This window comes from Sapajus apella, unplaced genomic scaffold (assembly GCF_009761245.1).
Source record: "Sapajus apella isolate SASKATOON/1434 unplaced genomic scaffold, GSC_monkey_1.0 scaffold72, whole genome shotgun sequence".
Classification (NCBI taxonomy): Eukaryota; Metazoa; Chordata; class Mammalia; order Primates; family Cebidae; genus Sapajus; species Sapajus apella.
Genome location: NW_022437012.1, coordinates 3,040,471 through 3,061,859, shown reverse-complemented (window position 1 = coordinate 3,061,859; position 21,389 = coordinate 3,040,471). Strand labels below are relative to the sequence as shown.

At 41.8% G+C, this 21,389-nt stretch overlaps 1 long non-coding RNA gene across 1 annotated transcript; it reads right to left on the bottom strand.

Moving 5' to 3' along the window:
- Window positions 1–570: 570 nt before the first annotated feature.
- LOC116531810 lies at window positions 571–20,635 on the bottom strand. The gene is made up of 3 exons (XR_004260598.1): window positions 20,624–20,635; window positions 9,423–9,425; window positions 571–707 (listed from the first exon to the last, which is right to left on the bottom strand). It is a non-coding gene; the product is annotated as an uncharacterized LOC116531810 (long non-coding RNA).
- Between the last annotated feature and the right edge of the window lie 754 nt (window positions 20,636–21,389).

Here is a 21,389-nt window from a genome sequence, read left to right as displayed (position 1 = left end):
ACACACACACACACATACACACACACACACACACTACACACGAGCCTCTGGTGAACAATGAAGGGATATGAGCCGTAAATAAAATCAGCAACTATAAGCTCAGGTTCCCCAAGACTGAAGATTTAGATTCCTTTGGGTGGAGGTGGGCCTGGTGCAGCCAGTAGCTGATGGAGTCCTTACTGGCAGAGGGTCTGCTTTGGTGATATGTGATTTATCTCTAGTGGAGTTGTTTCCACTTCTGCCAGCCTGGATATCGGCCACCTGGTGCCAGCCATCCTGCCCACATAACCCATCTCTCTTTTGGCCTTTGAGAAGAGCCCTGATGTCGGCACCATCCTTTCTGAAAGATCTGACTCAGACTTCCTCTTATCATCTTAGCACGGCCTAGGACACCCCGCTCCTCAGCCAGCTTCCTGCAAAGCAGCCCACCTGCTAGTCCACCTATGGGCTGTCTTAAGACTTGAGACCAAATTTGAAAAATGATGAAAGAGATTTTCACCCCCCTCATGCAGTATGGTCTTTTTTTGGCAGGGTGGCATCCATGGGTGATTGTGAATGCCAAAATCCTCAGATGCTCAAATCTTTTCTATAAAATGGTATAGCATTTGCATACAACCTACACACAGCTTCCAATATACTTTAAATCATCTCTAGATTACCTATAGTACCAAATACAATGTAACTGCTATGTAAGTAAGCATTATACTCTATCGTTTAGGGAATAATGACAAGAAAAAAGGTCTGTACATGTTGAGCAAAGATGCTTTATTTCCACACATAATTGTGGTTGAATCCATGAGTGCAGAATACACATATATGGAGGATGAACCATCTATTCACTGGGTCCCTTCTGCATCAAAGACCTTGGGAAAGAGATGTTATTCAATAAGCATGAAAATTCGTGCTGGTACCCCTAGAATACTGGGCTGGTATGGTAGTATGTTATGAAGTATATAAAAAAATTGACTTTCTACTGCTCTCCAAGAGATAAAAAGAGTTGAAAGGAGAAAAAAAATCCAGATATTGGGTACAACCAAGAATATGTTAATAGAGCAGACAAGAGAGTGGATGCAAATTCCAAGAGCCTTGCCCCATTAGTGAAAGTCGTGAGCAGACAGGGAAGGGAAGAAATGGCCCTAGTGTAGTCATGGATGTAAGCCGTGATGGCAGAGAGCCAGGTGACAGACATCCAGAGAGCAGAAGAAGGGTCGTCACAACCACTACTACATATTGAGCACTTCGTCCACTCCATGCACTTCAATGTATTTATTTGTTTAGTCTTTACAACTTCCCTATGTGGAAGGTGCCACTGCATGGCCATTTCACAGATGAGGAGACTGAGACAGAAGGAAGTTAAGTGCTTAGGCCTGTGTTCTTTTGCTTTTCTTTTCTTTCTTTCTTTCTTTTTTTTTTTTTTTTTTTTTTTTTTGAGTCTTGCACTGTTGCCTGGGCTAGAGTGCAGTGGTGGGATCTTAGCTCACTGCAACCGCTGCCTCCCAGGTTCAAGTGATTCTACTGCCTAAGCCTTCCGAGTAGCTAGGATTACAGAAGCCCATCACCATGCCGGGCTAATTTTTTTGTAGTTTTAGTAGAGACAGGGTTTCACTATGTTGGCCAGGTTGTCATTCACGCCTGTAATCCCAGCACTTTGGGAGGCCAAGGCGGCAGGCCTGTGCTCTTAGCCACCCTGCAGAGCTGCCAGGTAAGACTGCGTTTGTATTCAGAGTTGGCCACTTACACACAGCCTCAGTTTCTTTATCCTTTAAATGGAGGTAGTAATACCAGCCTCATGGTGCTGAAGGGGCCAAAATGAGATAACACAGGTAAAGTCTCTGGAATACTGTAGATGCCCAAACATCCCTGGCCATTGCCTCTCAGTCCCACCAAACTACCTTTGAGTATTATTTACAGACATGTTAGTTCATGCCACGTGTGGTCACCATTTCTGAAATACCCATGAGGTTTCTGACTCACTGGCTTTGCTCTCACTCAAAGGCTTTTCCAACTTGAGGGCTTCCCAATTTCTGGAAACCTGGTGATAGAAAAAGGAGGCATCCCTTCCCTCTAGCTGGGATGCCTTTTCCTTCTATTTCCAGGTTTCCAGAAACTTGGGAGCCTCTGAGCCCCCACCTGTATAGTAGAATTTACCCTGTGAAATCTCATCACTTCCCTCCAGTGTGAGTCATGTTTCTTCCCTTTGTTTTCCCCAGGCTTTGTGTGGGCTGTTTCTGAGAGCCCTGGGTCTCAGGTTTGCCACCTAGAAAAGGGGATAATAACATCCACCCTGTAGGAACTGTGTAAAGTATGCAAGCTATGTAAAGTTCTTTAACTTTCACAGAACACAATTAGCACCTAATAAGTCGTGCCTGTTATAATCATTATTGCTGGACAAAGGCTTTCTCCTATTACAGTTCCATTGGACCAAGTTTTTACTTCCTCCTAGATGAGGGATTAGAGCAGGAATGTTATTAAATCACATTTTGTTCTCTCCGTGGTGTCTGGCACACGGCCTGGAGCATAATAGATGCTCAGGAAATATGGAATGAAGTGAACAAGTGCGAAGCTAGAGATCACACAATTAGGGAGGCTGATCCATATAACAGGAATGAGGCTCTTTCCGCATTTGCTGCGCACTGCATGCTCACAGTCCACAAAGCCTTGTGCTACATGCTCTAGAGGGTATCAGAAGGAACATGTTGAAATGCTGTCTCGCCCCCGGGGCTAGCATTGTGGTTGAGCCTAAGTGAGAGGGCACAGCACGGGGTTTATCAGCAAAGCACAGAGATTCCAGAAGCATTGAGGCCACCCATGGGAAGTTTGAAAATGAGGTCAGGCAGGAGGCAGCTCCTATGGCTGTAGGGATCGTTATCTTTTTACCTATTCCTGTGTGTCCCTTGTTTAGCCAGGTATTATGGTGGCTGCTCTGATAATGACATTTGTTAAATGGATGAAATTTGCAAAGGCTTCCTGAGGAGGATGAGAGAAATGGTGTGGGGTGTTGGGTAGGAAAACTTCGATGTCAAACTATTGGGAAGAAATTATATGTACAACAGTAGGAAAATGGTTGGGTCAATTGTGATACTTCATTTAATGTGATTATTTATAGTCATTTAAAATTAGGTTTACAAAAGTCTTTATACAAAGGAAGAATGTTTTTGTTTTATTTTTGGTGAAAAAGACAATGATAGAAAATTTCATAAACCCTGACATTGTAACTACTAAAGCTATATATAAAGACTAGGAGCACACTAGACGTTACTAGTAGCTTGCTCCAAATCCTAGATTTATGAATAATTTTTTTCTCCTCTATTTTGCTCTATTTTTCAAAATTTCTAATGACCATGAGCAACTTTTATCATGGAAAAAGAATGAAATTGTAAATTGTATAACATACTTACATTGATTAAAGTATTTCCTAGAAATAATTTATGAAACCTACCGGATTATCCATAATTGGTAATCCTCTCTCTTTCCTGTGATTTTAATAATTTAGAAGATACTGAATATGTATTGTATACAATATATTTTGGGTGCGTTTGTGTGAATCTCTGCAAATACTCTTAACATGAGTCTGTACTTATCACATATGTTTATATCCATCTGAAACACACACACACACAGAGGAAGGAGATATAGTTAGCATGAAGGGAGATGAAGGTGGCTAGATTGATGGGGAATAGAATAGAGATTTTTGACTCTCAGTGTGTACTCACAAGTTCAAAGGTGTGTTATAGAACTGAGAGAGTCCAGGATAGTCTACCAAAAACACACCCTCCCTGTGAAAGGAACTGAGGATTTGGGAGAGAAATGAGACAACAGAGACATGTACGAGTCCCTTCCTTTCCATTCTCTCTTGCTCTCTCACTCTCATCTCCCAGGCTCTGCCCCGCCCAACATCCCTTTTCCTCCCTCTCCCTCCTCCTGTCTCTTCTCTGAATGCCGCATGAGCTGTCCAGCCCCAGGGGCTGCCGCCGCAGAAGACAACATAACGTGAGCATTTTGCCGGCTGGGAAGAGGCAATCAGGACTTTGGCAAAGTGTTTCTGACAATGACAAATGCCAAAAGTGGTCAAAATGGGCTGATTTTTGAAAGAAAAATTCTATTTTTAGACCTGGCTGGGCATTTCAGGGTTGTGTTTTGAAAATAGGTATTTAAGGTTGTATGTAAAATTCATTTAATGTGCAAGGAAGTTGCTAATTTTATAGAGAAATAAAGATCCACAGAACTCATGTTCTTCTGAACTCTACCTCAGCCTTAGCCTGGGGTAATTACTAACTCTTTTGGTGAGAAGATAATTTTATTTTAATTCTCATGCAATAGCTGAATAAATTCCATACAAATGCCAACTACTAGTTTTTATGAGTAAATTATTGTCTTCACTATTAGGGTGTGGTACAGGAGAGAATGACATACTTTGGGAGTGATAATGCTTCTTGGATATGAGTTCTTTCTAGGCCATTATAAACATAACAACCCTGTTTTAAAAATAGTTTAGGTGAACATGTTGAAAGAGCACAAATAAGAGACAAAAAATTATCATTTAAAAAATAAAACAACAATGCAGATACTACTTTGATAAAGGAGGGTAAGATATTGACCTTTTAGTTCCATCTCAGAGAGAACCATGGTGTTCTGACTTTCTGTGCTTTGGGTCCCCACTGTCCCCAGCCTCTCATTTCCCACTCTTTAGACCTATGTTACTCACCCAAGGGACAGTTCCTGCCTTTAGTATCCTTGCTCTACATTTACAAAATGTGAAATATGCTATTTTTTAAGAGACAGAAGGCAAAAACTAAATGGAAGAGTCTACTATTTGTGCCAAACACTTTGCACAGATATTTTAATGCTTTTTTGATGTTTGTTTACAGAGACCTGTATCAGTCAACCCAGGAGTATTCTCCAGCTGGAGGGGTTTGGCTGTGCTTTTTAAAAATTTAAAATTCTCTTTTTATTTTTTCTTTAAAGGGGGAGGGCATAAAAACTAATAATCAAATATTCAATTTTTCCATTAAACACTTTGCACACATGTGCTCACATTTGATTAATATGAAAACCTGATAATGTAGGCACTAACTCTCTCAAATTAAAAGCACCAATGCTAAAAGATAGGAAGCAGCTTGCCTAAGAAGAGCAGGTGAGACTAGTGAGTGAGAAAGTGGGATTTTGCCTGACTCCAAAGTTTATACGTTTCCTCCCCAGTTACCACCCTGCTGTAACCACCTACAGAACTACCCAGTTTCCAGTTCTGTACCTTATTTCCCAAGTTTTAACACCTGCCCTGGGACTGAACTAGAATTCTGGCTGCAAAACCTTGTTATCTCAAAGGGTTTGTGCTCAGAATTACAGAACTGGGGTCTACGGTGGATTGATGTTTTTGTTTTTTTGTTGCCGTTGTTTTCATTTTTGTTTCTGAGCTGGAGTTTCACTCTTTTTGCCTAAGCTGGAGTGCAGTGGCGCAATCTTGGGTCACTGCAACCTCCATCTCCCAGGTTCAAGCGATTCTCTTGCCTCAGCCTCACAAGTATCTGGGATTACAGGCGCACACCACCATGTCCAGCTAATTTTGTATTTTTAGTAGAGACAGAGTTTCACCATGTTGGCCAGGCTGATCTTGAACTCATGATCTCCAGGAATCCACCCACCTTGGCTTCTCAAAATCCTGAGATTACAGGCATGAGCCATGTGCCTGTATGGATTGATGCGTATCTCCATAAATTTACTAGGTGCAAAGGTAGATGGCAGTTTAAAGGCAGAAATGTTTGTACTCCTGGCTGTGACACTATCTACTTTTTCAAGGACCCTCTCTTTTGTTCCAGACCCCTGTAACTGGCAGTTCTGTGAGCCACTCCTCTCACCACCACCAACATTTTAACATGTGAATGAATTAATTTTTTTACTTTAAAATTCTCTTGACACTCCTTGAAGTAACTGGAGTCATCTGTGATAAAAATCAGATTTGCCAAGCAGATTTTTCCAAGCTTTCTATTTTTATTCTTTGCTTTCTTTCTCAGCAGACCAGTTTGCAAGGCCCCACCCATCCACTGTCCCAAATCACTGGAGCTATACTTCTCCAGTAGAGAAGATACCCAAGCCTGAAGTCCAAGCCACAACTTCACTGGAGAAATGAACACTTGGCTTATTTTAAGGCTCTTGGCTTTGGGGTTTTATGAAAATCATAACCAGAATTACAAAGGACAATGGAAGCCATATGTTTTCTGGTTTTTAATTATTGATGAAGAAATTAAAGCTAAGGAGCTCAAACAGCCTTCCAGAATCACCTGCTATTAGTAGCAGAGCTGGGACTAGAATGGTGCTGTGGCTTGGAGCCCCAGGCTTGGAGGGTGCAAGCACTATTTCTCCTCCAGTGCATGAAGAAAGCTGCTCGGGAACCAACTCAGGGTGGTACCTATCCCAGAGGGTTATGGGAGATTGAATGAGTCCATACATGCGAAGTGTTTAGAACAGTGCCTGGGGCATAGAAAGTGTTCATTCTTCTTCTTATTTGATTAGCTCAGATGAATGTCTTTCAGAGCAGGAGAATGAGGCAGTGAAAGGCTTTTAGCACTGACCACCAATGCCAACATGTGGATGCCAGAATAACTGCTGGTCATGTGTTGGAATCTGTACAAGAATGCAAATCACTCACTCTTTCTCTAGGTTTTGAACTTCATTAGGCCAGCATTTTGAAAGCAAAGCTTTGAAATTAGAGTTGTTTGCTTTGAAAACATTTAAGTGTCCTCCTGAATCTCTCTGCAAATGAAAAGAAACTGGCCTGATACAGGGAGGATGGAGTCATGGCCACAAATACTATAGAAAAGCAGTTTACTTCCTGTGTTAAAACGTAGTATAACTTAAAGACTATTTGGGCTTTTTTTCCTGGAGAAACTGGATATTTGTTATATAGAACTGATAGTCTTTCAGCATCCGGTGTAAAGCCAAACCTCTATGCAGCTTATGTCCTTATTTAAAAGGATACAAGGGTATGCTCTTATTTCCTGGACATGTAAGAGAGTTCCAGAGAATTTGTTGTTGTAAAAGAAATTTGCTTTGTGAAGATGAGAGCTGTATTTGCATTTCCTGTTCTAAACTCTTTTCCTAAAATTTGGACATTATGCTAGCACGCGGATTGCTTGCTAAATTTCCGGAAAGTTGTCAGCTCTTCCCCTCCCCATTCTAAAGTCTCAGAGTTAGCCCCACCCTTTCCCACTCTTTATCCGTCTGCTTCATGCCTCCACTCAGAGCCACAAGGCAAAGACTGAAAGGGCCGAGAGGCTGCAGGGACTGCTCTAAGTGGAGGTACCAAGGACTACTCCATCACCTTAGAGGGACATTTGAGGGGAGACTGAAAGGGTGACTTAGGTCCGTGATATGTGGTTGGCCTCTGTGCATGGGTGGCACAACTCACCCCTGAACAGAGGACTCTGGCTTAGAGATTTCTGCTGGGTCAGTAACGCTGAATCTTACAAAGGAAATGACCCAGGCTAATTGATAATAACAGCTGTCATTATGGAGGGTTTACTTTGTGTTAGATGCAGAGTTAAGTGTTTTGCACACATTATCCCTTTAAATCCCTTGTAGCAACCCTGCAGAGAGGTCGTTATCACCCCCATTTCTCAGGGACTCACAAGATGAAGGAGGGGCAGAACTAGAACTTGAGCTGGAGACCCCTTTCCCCACACCCTTACGTGTGGACCTATTCAGGACCACAGAGCTGTGTCCAAATTTTTCGTTTTTCTCCTTCATGAGAGAGAGAGAAGTTATGTGTGAGCTTCAGCCCTGGAAAAGGGGCTTCTCTGTATTACTTGGAGCAAAACGCCCAGTTCATCTATGAGATAAGGTATTCTACTGGATCCTGCTTTCTTGGATTGTTATAAATTCTGTCTAGCATGTTGGCGTTTGGGACAGTCTCAAAAACGTGGATATTGAGACTCTTGGTCTAAGATGTTGTCTTCTGCTTGTGCTTTGCTGAAGTTTGCCTCAAATGGAGGATTTAGTGAGATAAAGCCATTTTGTCTTTCAATTTATTTCATTGCATTTAGGCAAAATGAAAATATGCAAATTCGCTTCCATAGGGCTTGCCTTTGTCCCAGCACCAGACTCCGAATGCACAGTTGAGGAAAGAGGTTTGAAAGATTTCGAGTTGGGTGCAGTCTCTCCTTCACATTCCCTGTGCCCTGGTGTCCTGCCATAGGTCAACTGGGTATCCCGGCTGGTGTGCTGCAGTGTCCTCACATCTCCCATGACTTCCATCCCATAAACACACTAGGCACAACTTCCTTTTGAAGTCCCTCATTCTCTTTAAGATTGGGGGTCAAAACTTAGTTTCTTTTTAAGTAAGTCACTGTGACTTGACTGTTGACCCTGTACCCGTTTACCAGAACCAGTTCCTTTCCTAATCAGTTTCCTTGTGAGTGGAATTTTCAGTTTAAAGTTCGCTTTGATTTCAACTTCAGTTTTTAAAGACACCTGTCCCTCCTTCTTTCCCCCACTGAAGTCATGCTGTAGTAGGGGTGAATGGCATTGCCTGCTATGTAGGGGAGCCATTTCGGCATCTAATTTGACTATACCAGATGATTGTATCAAGAGACAAAATTGGACCCTTGGTAGAGCGAAGTCAATGTCATGAGGCAGTTGTTTCTGGAGCTCTGATACAGAATAAGGCTGCGATCCTCAGTCCCACCTTCAGTATCAAGCAGGCTTAGACCCCCTTTAAGGTGTGCACCTGAATCCTGTATATCATCTATTTTTTAAAACCCATATCCCAAGAGAAGCAAATACTTAATTATCACCCTGATTTTTGAAATGCAGCTCGGTTATTGGTTTTGACTTAATGAAGAAAATAGTTGGTGGGAATGAATCAGGCTCTGAAACACCAGGGAAAGAGCTGAGAGCTCTGAAGGGGAGGAATGGGTGGCAAAGAATCAAATCTATGCAACTAAGCACTTTTCACATTTCACATGAAATAGTTTGATACCATTTTTTAAAAGAAGGAAAGAAATATTTTAGATATTCTAAGCATAATGCTTAAACCATAAATTCTGTAAAAAATGAACAGCATAAGCTATTAACAGCCGTGTGCGTCACAAACACCTTAGGCGAGACAATCAGATACTAATGCCAAAAGCACCTTGGAGCCATCAGTCTGCACGGGGCTCGACTTCTGCAATTTCATAAGATAAATGCCTCTGCTGTTTTAAGATGATGAAACTACAGCTGAGACGAATCTCTGTGTTTTTCACCAGTGATTTAATAAAGGCCAGCTCAGAATAAATATGGAACGGCTACTCTAAAAGCTTTTTTAGCTTTGTGCTGAAATGTGTTCAAACTTTCTTTTGTAAATTGATTGTATCCAAAGTTCCGATTTGTCCACGCATGGAAGAAAGATGTTTACTAAGTTGTGGACTTTAAATGTTTCATATAACGCACTGTGGTTTTATGGGAAATTTAGGGAAAGATGCTTTCTTGGGCAAAGCCAGGGGCTGAAGATTCAAAAGTTGATTCTACTTTTTCATGGCGGGAAATGGCTGCCAAGAGAGCCAGAGGAGAAAGGTGTCCACATCATGGATTTTGCTGTCCTTAGAATTAGGTTTCTTTCTTTTTTTTTTTTTTTAAGTGCTCACATCCATATGATGTCACCCTTGCCCTCAGGTTTATTTTTGTGTCTTAAGATGTGTGTCTTAAACACACATCCAATCAATAAGCAGGTAGACAGTGAGATGGATATGGAGATGGACAGTCAGCAGCTCAGATAGCAAGATAAACACCCTTCAATATATTACAGGCAATTACTTCCAAAAGTATTTAAAATCCTAGGGGATAAGACTGAATATAATTTTAGAGGATCTATTTAAATCTTATATTCATGAGTAAGAATTTTTTTTTCCATTTTTGATGAGCAAGAGAGCACAATCCAGCAAGACAGCAAGCAAGACAAGCCTGATTTATTAATATTTCTTTGGGTCCCTGTGCCTGGCAGCTGACTCTCTTGGTATGTCAACCAACCTCTTCCAGAATTACTGATGAGGCTGTGTGTGTGTGTGTGTGTGTGTGTGTGTGTGTGTGTCTGAGTATATGTGATTGTCATTGGTCTGCCAGCCTACTTTTCAGAATGACAAGAGCCTGTTGGGAAAAAGTCATGGTCCTTGTGCAGGTTTGGCTGGGGGACTGACACAGTTGACTCTTCAGACGTGGTAGAAGCCCCCTCCCTGCCGTCAAACACTGCAGCAGGGCCTGTGTCCGCCTGCCTGCCTGCCCCCTGCACTGGGCCCTTCTGACTTTAATTACGTCCTCCTTGGCTGAATTCACAGGTGGCTTTTCTTGAAGGAGGCGTTTACCTCTCCCCAAGCCCCCGGCTGCTCATTTCCTCAGTGGATTAGCAGGGCCATGATGAAACAGAAGCTTGTGCCTTCTCCATTCTTTACACAACCTGGTGTTAGAGGTTGACCTTTCACCCCTGGAGATTCGGAGGATTAAGGCTGCTTTTAAGTCTCGCTCTGGTTACTAATCCACCACTTTCACTTGATGTTATGTAAGCACTTCCTGACTTACCCTTTAAATCCTGTAAACATAATAAAACAGAGTTTAACCTTTACCTTTGGATTTCCCCACTATCTTTTGCGCCATCGAATCAACTGTGGAAGGATCCAGGAAGAGAAAGCTAATAAGTGATAGCCTGGATTTTTTTTTTTGCCCTGGGACATGTAACAAAACATTACAATATTTAATATATTCAGGTCAAATAGTTGTGGGAGAGCACCAAAAGCTTCAGACTAGGCAAATACTGTTTTCCCCTTTTAACTGCATATATTTTCCCACAAAACAATGAAGCAGATGGTATTGGGTGTTTCCTCCCAAAGGGAAGCCCCTTTAAGCAAATTAGAACCAATAAGATCCAAAAGATAGCTGGAAAAAAATAAGCTTTTGAGGCAGTTTGCAATAATACAGACTTTCAGTCTGGCTGTCTCAACCCTGCATCCTCCCAGTGCTAACCTGAGAGCCCGTCTCTTGAAGGTTGCTCTTTAAATAGGAATATTGTTAGCTAACCCTGATTTTGAGACCCAAAGGCAAATTCAAGATTGTTTTGAACAAACATAAAATTCATCTTTTCTGCTTTCTGCTCAGGTGGCCAGATGTCTCTCCTGAATGTTCATTTTTAGGGACTAAGTTGCAAAGTCTCCATAAGCTGTGTTTAAAGGCTCCCATGGGTAGTGAATTGTCACCAGCTCCCTGGTTAGCAAGGACAGACTAGCACGCTGCGGCTCTCATTACAACATCCACTACCAGGGCGCCTGGGCCGACCACCTTTATAACACCTATACAAGAGAGCACTATGGATTTGATGAATTCTCATTTTGTTTTTGTTTTTGCATCTGAGGGAATCCAGATTAACCCAGGTGGCAGGTGGCAGTCAAAGGGAGGCAGTGAAGTGATGGTTCCATAGACCCCAGTCCAGGTAATGAGACAGCTCTGTGACCAGCCAGACTGTGTCCTTGTGGATGTCACCAACCATTTGGCAGTCAGTTTTTTTTTTCCAACTTCACCTTCTTTCTCTGGATGACTGAATGAAAAACCTCGGGTAGTGCTTTTGTAATAACACATAATTGAATGTTCCCGGAAACATTTGTGGTTGGCTGGATGAAGAACATGAAGAATGAATATCCTTTATCATTAAAAACTATAATAAACTAATTAAATAATGAATATGACTTCCCTTTCAGGTGTCTAATGTGCTAAGCTAATTTATCTTATCTTTACTCCACATGGTCTGTGGATGAAACCAAAGTTCTGAGATCTGTACATCTCCAACTTCAGCCTTCATTTCTGGAGCACTTGCTACGTGCTGGAACCCATGCTGGGGAATACGGTTGTCCTTTGATATATGTTGGGGATTGATTGGTTCCAGGACCCCTGTAAGTACCAAAATCTGTAGATGCTTAAGTCTCTGATATAAAATGGAGTAGTGTTTGCGTATAACCTATGCACCTCCTCCTGCGTAATTCATTTCTAAGTTACTTAGAATAGCTAATACAATGTAAATGTTGTGTAAATAGCTGTTATACTATATTATTCAGGGAACAATTACAAGAAAAAATCTGTATCTGTTTAGTACAGATGCAGCTGTCCATTATTTTCAAATATTTTTGATTTTCAAGTTGGTTGAATCTACGAATGCAGAATCCATGGACATGAAGGGCCACCATACATGCTTGGTGTTAATTTAATCCTTACTATAACCCTGTGTAGCAGGTGTTCGTAGATGTCCTCATCCATTTTTGAAGATACTTAAATTCAGAGCCGTTAAGACAGAACTGAGGTGCCAGCCCACCTCTGCCTGGCCCTGCCCAGCCATGGAGCCTGCCCTGCTGCTGACCCACTATCAGGCAGACAAGCACACACTGTGCCCTCTGTCGCTCCTTCTCACAGCAGCTTTTTCAATCCTTGGAGCTTCTGGGGCAGGTAACAGAGTTGCTCCCATTTGAGAGTTGAGAACATGAGGAGCCATAAAAGTAAAATATTAGTTTTCACATATGAATATTTTGAAACATTCACAGTAGAAAATGTAAAGTGCCCTAGGAAGGGTGGAAAGCAGGGATGCAGGGGCTGCTGGCCCATGCAGGTGGTGAATCTCAGTTTCTATGGGGGTTCCCTGGGATTCCCTTAGACTCTCCACTCATCTCTATCTCCAGCCCTGGAGGCTTTCTGCAGGAAGGGACCTCTGCCCTGTCTGCCTACTACGAAGACTCCTTGTCAGTGTTCTCAATGGGGAGGTGATATGGAAGCTGAATGCCAAGGAGTGGGTGGCCAGGGCAGCCTGCTGCTCCACCATGCTCCTCACAACCTGCCGTCAGTCTTGGATTTTACTTGGATTTTCCTCTTCCCATCTGGTAGAACCGTTCAGTCCTTCCTGGGTTCTACCAGATGGAAGGAGGAAAATCCAAGTAAGTCTCTTCATCTGTGAAATGTAAGATCAGTACCCACCCTGTCTACTTCTCAAAGTTTTGTGAAGGTCACATGAGGATGAGCGTGATTAAATTTTGTAGGCATTTTAAAATTGCAATCCAAATTTTAAAACCCTAATAGGATATAAGCTCCATGAAGGCAAGGCCTTTGTTTTGTCCATTACAATGTTTTGTCCACCCTAGAGTACTACCTGGAACTGAGTAGGTGTTCAATTAATATTTGATAATCAATATTTGATAATCAATAATCAGTGAATCAATAATTGTATAATACCAATAATAAGTTAACATAATTTATCATAAAACCATGGAGTCCCATGACCATTTTAGGTATACTTGCAATGGAATATGCTATCAATGAACTTACCATGTAACAGAGCCTTTTTGGTTTTTGCAAACCAATATTCCTGTAAAAGATACTAGGCAGCATCTGAATATTTGACAAGATATAACAGAAGTTCTTGCAGTTGAAATGGCAGCAGTCATAGCAATTACGGTAAAATATCCTTAGCCCAAAGTTGCTTGCCCCGCAAGCAGTGATCTGAAATGCAGCTGGGGACCCAAGAGGAAACAAGCTTGAGTGGATGACATGGCTGTCCTAGAGCTCAATATGTTTGAGCTCAATTGTCCCCACTTGGAATCCATTAGCTCTTACTTTGCACCTAATCATAACATACACAGTGATTTATTTCCCCAAACTAGAAGTGAAAAGAAAAGGTGAGACAGAAGGCAGAAAACCTACTAAAAATATAAATTTAAAAAATGCATACTAAAAATATCTAACTTGGGATCAATTGAGGTAGAGAGCAACTTCCTTACAAAATCTCACAGTTCTTTAGTATTCATTCACTTTTTAATTTTTAAGCAACTTGAAATTCTTAATAATAGCTCATTATTTCCATGAAAAGCTTAAATGGTTTTCTGAATATGCTTTTAAAAGCAAAAGATGTGATGTCTAGCCAAGAGGTACTCTAAAGCCATATAAAGGGATAGCTGGTCCAATAAGGTGACGAAGAACATGTATCCCAGAGTCAGAAAAAGCCAGGTCCAAACCCAAGTCCTCACCCAGCTGTGAGCCACCAAATATGTGACAAAACATGATGCAGCTTCAGTTTATTCACCTACTAAACAATGGGGCTGATTAAGAGGATTAGATTCAAAGGTATTATGTAAATAAGGTGCTTGGTGTATAATTTAGTAGCAACAATCCTTTACTATTTTTACCTGGAATATTCAATTATGTTGAATGTCCCAATCTCAACATCACCATAATAGTCTAAATACCATTATATAGAATACAAATATATAGAATTATAGCAATATATAGTTCCATATAATTCTGTATATTAGTGTATAATAATATTAATATTATAATAATACTAATATGTAGAATTATAGCAATATGAATACTATCAGTTATCATCCTGGGGATGACCTAATAAAAGACTCTTAGCAAAAATTCAGCTCTCAGTGTTAACAGGACTTTTTTTTTCTGGAAATTTTATGTCAAATATTTCTAGCAGCAGATGCATTTGCTAAATTTCATGCCATAAATAACCATAACCACTTAGAATTGTTGTTACATGGCTTCCTTGTAGTTCACACTTATCAATCAGTAGGGGTTGCTAGGGCCAAACAGTTCCCAGATCAAATGGCAATGAAGAAGAGAATCAGGGTACATGTATTTTATGGCATAAGATTCTTTTCAAATTGAAGTGTGAAAAGAATCAATTTAGCCAGGTGCCTAACTGTCCCAAGAGTCCAGATAGAGCAATTACTGAAATAACAAAAATGAATGCAAAAGAGAAAAAACAAAAAAGACCCTTCCTATCAGAGTAATGCTGGGAAGGCAGTTTATATCTTATAAACTTTCTGTTTCCATAGTTCCTCCACAAACAATGGCTTTGAGTCATGAAAAACTGCATGATCTACAGTCCAAACACTCAGTGCAAAGATGCCTTTTCTGAAAGGAAATATGACGGAGCTGGGATATTGAGTTTCTAGATAATTTTCTTTGCGTAAAAGCCGTTTAATATTATTGTGGGTGAGAAATGGCCCTTCTTTGGCATCCATCTTGCCTTCTACAAACCAATGAGTTGGGTTAGTGTTTGTTAAATTCTTTTTAATGAGGACCCCTTGATTCAGTATGTGCCTGATAAACAGATAAACACAAGTTGCTCTAGTGAGATCCGGGTTGGGTGATCCTGGAGTCCGTTCACTAGCTGCCCTCTCCTCCACCCAAGAGGCCCTAAGGACACCTAGAAGAACCCCTGGAATTTGATGGAGACCATCAGAACATACTTCCTCTCCTTTCCCAGGTCTGAGAGTCTAGAGTTATATTATTATGTTCAAATGCAATCCTCTCAGTCAGAAATTTTCCATGTTTGAAGACATGGTTAGGGAATCAGGACTGCTCCAGAATATTTTAAAGTTCATACTAAGAAAAAGTCAGCTTAAATGGCAGTTCTACTGATGGAGAGCACATAACAACAACTAAGCTCTTAGGAAACCCAGAGCGGCGAGGGCTGGGCTTTAATCAGGGCATCGCTAATATCCATCTCTGAGGCTTGTCCTTCAAGCTCATTTAACACCCAGTTTTAAGAAACCCCAAAACTCTATCTGTTTTAGGGACAGAGCCTCAACTCATTAGTCCTGGAATACCCAGTCAATAACAGAAGAGTCAAGTTGAGGGGAAACTTGAGTAGTCAGAGGGCACATCCTCTGTGTCTAAGCGGTTTTGTGCCATTTTTTTTTTTCTTTTGAGACACGATCTTGCTCTATTGCCCAGGCTAGAGTGCAGTGGAGTGATCACAGCTCACTGTAGCCTCTGTCTCTTGGAATCAAGCAATCCTTCTGCCTCAGCCTCCTGAGCAGCAGGGACCACAGGCACGTGCCACCAAGCCTGGCTATTTATTTATTTATTTTTAGTAAAGATGAGGTCTATGTTTCCCAGGCTGGTCTCAAACCCCTGAGCTCAAGGGATCTTCCCATCATGGCCTCTCAAATTGCTGGGATTATAGGGATTATGTGGCTGGCCACTGTTGTTTTAAGATTTCCAGGTAAGAGCTACTGGGACACGCCCTAGTCACTATTACGGGGCCTTGTAACCTCCAAGACTGAGAAACTCTTTTTTGATAACAAACATAAACCTTTCATACAGGAATCAGTACCCATTTTTTGTCTCTACAGAGGCAGTGAAGAACTGCTGATGAGTATTCTCAACACCTTGGAGCTTTCTCAAGTCCCATAACTTTATTTTTTCCTTGGTGTGGAAATTGCAAGTGACTTCAGCTACAGACGTTGTGAATTAATTTCCTATGCCTGCCCCTAGGGTCCTGGAAGGAAATGGGTGCACCTGCCCCAAATCAAATGAATAATTCATATCGCATCTGGGTCTAAAAGGTGATAGGCAGCATAGAAATACAGAAACAGCTGGAAACAAGGTTAAGGATGTCCTCTCCAAAAACACAGAGGCTGGAAAGCAAACTTGTTTGGCTGTTTACCTTGGTACCACTCTGCTGAGCTTGATCAGCTTGATCTGTCACCTGCATTTCCCTGAAAGCTCTGGTTGGGGCTCAGAGGACAAGGGAGTCAAAAGAAGACAAAGATCAGAGAATGGCCACCTTCTCCAAATAAACAGAAGGTCACCCAGCATGGGAGCCTCTGGGTACGCAGACATCTGTGGACAAATGTGTCCCCCTCCCAGCAGCAGAGCTGGTATTGTGAGAAGGCAGGTGTTTCGGTACAGCCACAGCAAAGATAGGACCCCAGTTCATGTCACTGCGGGAGATTGTTTTTGCAAAGGTTTCCAATATATACTCCATTCCACATACTCTTTTTAATGCAACATTGACACTGATCTTGGAAAAGTGAGAGGTCTTTTTTTTTGTTTTTTGGATTTTTACCCTCAGGTCTGGATGGATGCCTATAATTGTTTCAATGAAATTAATATAATGGGCTAGGTGCGGTGGCTCAAGACTGTAATCCAGCACTTTGAGAGACTGAGGTAGGCGGATAGTGAGGTCAAAAGATTGAGACCATCCTGGCCAATATGGTGAAACCCTGTCTCTACTAAAAATACAAAAATTAGCTGGGCTTGGAGGTGTGTCCCTGTAGTCCCAGCCCCAGCTACTCGGCAGGCTGAGGCAGGAGAATTGCTTGAACCTGGGAGGCAAAGGCTGCAGTGAACCGGGATCCCACCATTGCACTCCAGCCTGATGACAGAGCAAGACTCCCCCAGCTCAAAAAAAAAAAAAAAAAAAAAAAAAAAAAAAGGAATATGGTGGATGTGGCGTGCCATGACCACTGAGGTAAGCTCATGAAAGGCAATATATTTTGCCTGGCTCTTTTTCTTTCTAGATGCTTGTTCTTGGAATATCACCACCATGTTGTGAGGAAGCCTAGACCACATGCAGAGGCCATTCATAGGTATTCCAGCCAGTAGCCACAACAAAGGGCTTTGGGCTTTGAAGGCCACCAGCATCAAACCTCCAGGCATGTGAGCGTGTAAGCCTGCAGATGATTCCAGTCCCCTGCCATTGCATGTTCCAGCAGAGGCCCTAGGTATCGTGGGAACAGAGACTAGACATTTCCGCTGTGTCCAGACTGAATTCTCAGCTCACAGATATTATAAGAGATAATAAGTCATTATTGTAGCTTTAAGGCATTAAGTTTTGGGGTTATCTGTGAATAGCAAGAGATAACTAATTCATCCACCTTTGGCAAATTAGCCTTTTCTGCCTCAGTTTTCTAATTCTCTACAAAGTCTGCTCTTGAAGGTTGACAGGTGAAATTAAAAAGCTACCAGATGTAAACAGTCTTCTGCATAGCGTGTGGTGTGTGAAAGGGAGCTGATGTTATATTATGGGTGACCAAGACAGAGACACACTCAGCAGGCTGATACCCTTTGGGCATCTGTGTATATCACCTGGGGCCAATTCTACTTCCAGGCCACACTGTGCACACAGTACCTGCCCTCATCCTGCTGCCTTTGTTCTCATCATTTGCCCTGCTGAGTTCTCAATCCCTGAGTTAGAGGCTGAGCACCTGTGGATTGAACCAACATTCTGAGCATATGAGGCATGCAGCAAGTACTGGGAGTTCTGCTTTGCTTTGTTTTTTAACTCAAGAGTTTTGCCAGTCCCAGGGAGGACCTGTGCTGGGGCAGAGGTGGGGTTAGAGAAGGAAGAGGTGGCCTTCCTTTCCTGCTTTCCATGCTTGATGATTTGCTTTTCTTTTTCCAGACTTACCTCTAGGTTCCTTCTCCTTGAAATCTCTGCTGACCTCCCTGCCAGCTCCTCTAAGTCTTCTAGGGCAACCTGTCTTCTCCTCTGCTCACACCACCACACTGTCTACATTATCTCCTCATTAGCCCGTGAGTCCTGGAGAAATGGGATTGAGTGTCTAATACCCATATCACCAGTAATTTACACAATGCCTGACACAGAGCAGGTGGTGAGGCAGATGAATATCAACACATGAATGAATGGAAAAATGAGTTGATAATGCCAGATCTGGTTCATTTGCCATTTGGTGCCATGGTAACCCAGGAAAAATCTATTTATTATTGGGGCTATTTTACTCACCTTCATATGTCAAAAGTGTTAACACCCTGTTAAAAAGGTAAACTGAGGCATAATACAATTTTTTTTTTAAAGAGTTTATTTGATAAAACAATGATTCATGAATTGGGCAGCTGTGAGCCAGAAGCAGTTCAGGTGCGCCACTGAGGGAATACAAGGAGGTGGAGCGGAGTGCAGCTTTTATAGAGCAGGCACAGATGTAAAGCAAAGAGCGTATTTGATTGGTTACAGTTACACCGTTGCTGCACCTGGCCTATCCAACTGGAAAGTCCCTAGTTATGTAGTTACAAGTTTGTTGGCTATTTCTGATTGGTTGAACTTAAATTCTCTCTCTCTCTCTCTTTTTTTTTTTTAATACAAGAGTTTACAAGAAATAGCTCCGGTTAAGTTTCCTTATGTCTGCAAATCAAGCAAGGCTTAGGTTACTTATGAGGCCTTACTGGTTTTGTCCACTCAGGGATTCCCCATTTTGATTTACTTTAACAACCAACCCCTGCTAAAGACCAAATATATATGAAAGTAGTCACAAACTGTAAAGTGTTGTTCATATAGGAAGACTATTATTTGTTTACTCTGCATAGAAGAAAAGAAGGGCTGAGAAGAAAGAGAACAGCATCATCAGCAACATCACGATAGTTGCTCATACCTAGCACTAGGTATATGCCATGCTCAGCAATACATGTATTAACCCTTAATCTTCTGAACAATTCAAGGGGCTAAGTACTGTTATTTGCATTGATGCTTTACAAATGTGGAAATTGAGTCACATAGGGCTTAAGCAACTTTCCCAGAGCTGCAGAGCTTGGATTTGAGCCCAGGTTACTTGGCTTTAGGGTCTGTGCTTTTAACCACAACCCTGAGCTGTCTCCTAAAATTTGCCTGCATAGGGAAGCCTCTCAGATCTCCTCCCCATCTGCCAAGAGGTCCAAAGGACTCAGTACCCATTAGACTCAGATAAAACATATTAGCAAAGAGACATTAGGAGGGAGCTTTATAACAGGCTAGAAGGGATTTATCTGAAACATATTCCTTACTGGCCAGGCGCTGGGTTGGGATTGCCACCATTAGAGATTTGACTTACTTGGATTGACTGACCTTCAGAAGACTTGTTAAAGTGTAAATGTTGGCCGAGCATGGTGGCTCAGGCCTGTAATCCTAGCACTTTGGGAGGCCGACGCATGGATCTCCTGAGGTCAGGAGTCTGAGACCAGCCTGGCCAACACAGTGAAACCCCAGTTCTACTAAAAATACAAAAATTAGTTCAGCATGGTGGTGGGTGCCTGTAATCCCAGCTACTCAGGAGGCTGAGGAAGGAAAATCACCTGAACCTGGGAGGCAGAGGTTGCGGTGAGCCAAGATCACACCACTGCACTTCAGCCTGGGCAACAGAGCAAGACTCTGTCTCAAAATAAATAAATAAATTAAAAAGCGTAAATGTCCTTGGGTTGATAGGGCAAGAATTTGTTCTCAGACTTTCCAGTTTCATCTATTTCTCTCCTGTCCACACACACTCTAATTAAACCAGGCTTTATTCTTTTCCTCATCTCTAAGGCAGACCCCTTACTGCCCCTTCACCTTTGCTAAATCCCCTCACTTTGTCAGGGATGCATTTCCTGATATTCACTATCAAAGCCTTGCCCTCGGTAAGATGTTGCTCAAGAGCCACCTTCTCTAAAACATTTTCTGTTATTTTATAGTAGCAGCACCATTCTTTTCACATAAGGCTGTTAGACGGACTGCATTTTTAAGAGTGGCAAATTACACTTTAAAGTAAAAGACTTAAAAATCATTCCTTAAAGATAAATTAGGAAAGAGAAAAAGAACAAAAGTGAGTCAACATAGTGGAAAGATTTCAGGGTGAGAAGTCCTCGGTTTTAGTCCTGATTTGCCCCTAGTTAGTGGAGTGATGCTCGTACTGCCTCTACTGTGAATGAGAACTTTCAACTAAATGACATCAAGGACCCTCCCAAACTTTGAATCTAGACTATCACGAGGAAGGCACAAGGGCAGAGGAGGTAAAGAATGCAAAGGGTGAAGCTCTTCTTATCCTGGGGAAAGGGTGCTGAAGAGCCTGTCTTCTACTTTTTAATTTTGCCAGGGCTGCTAGGCTGGCTGGAGTGATGGTTTGATCCAAAGCAATTATTATTTTTTTTTAAATGCGAATGCTTCTTTCTTTCTTTAACTGGCAAATAAAAAGTGTGTATATTTATGGCGTACAGCATGATATTTTGATGTATGTATAAAAGTTGAGTTCACAGAAGCAGAATAGAGTGGTGGTTACCAGAGCTGCGGTGGGGAGATTAGGGATGTATTGGACAGAGGACACAAAATTTTAATTAGACAGGAAGAGTAAGTTCAAGAGATCTATTGTACATTATAGTGACTACAGATAATACCAATATATTGTAAACTTGAAAATTGCCAACAGAATAGATTATAAGTGTTTTAAACATATACAAAAGTCAGTTGGGCACAGGAGCTCAAACCTGTAATCCCAATACTTAGGGAGGCTGAGATGGGAGGATTGTTTGAGCCCAGGAATTTGAGGCTGCAGTGAGTCATGACTGTACTGCTGCGCTACAGCCTAGGTGACAGGTCAAGACTCTGTCCCTAAAAACAAACAATCAAAAGACAAATATGTGAGGTAATGCATGTGGTAGTTAGCTTGATTTAGCCATTCCACAAAACATTCATGCTAATGGACTGCTTACCGGGGTCAGCTTCAGCCTATGGGCTCCATCTGCTTCAGTGAGTTTGATTCTGGGGCTTATGCTGCCCATTTCTCCCTTTTCGAGCCATGCTCCTTTGCCCTTTGGGCTTATGTGGCTCTCAGGCAATGTCCTGAAGG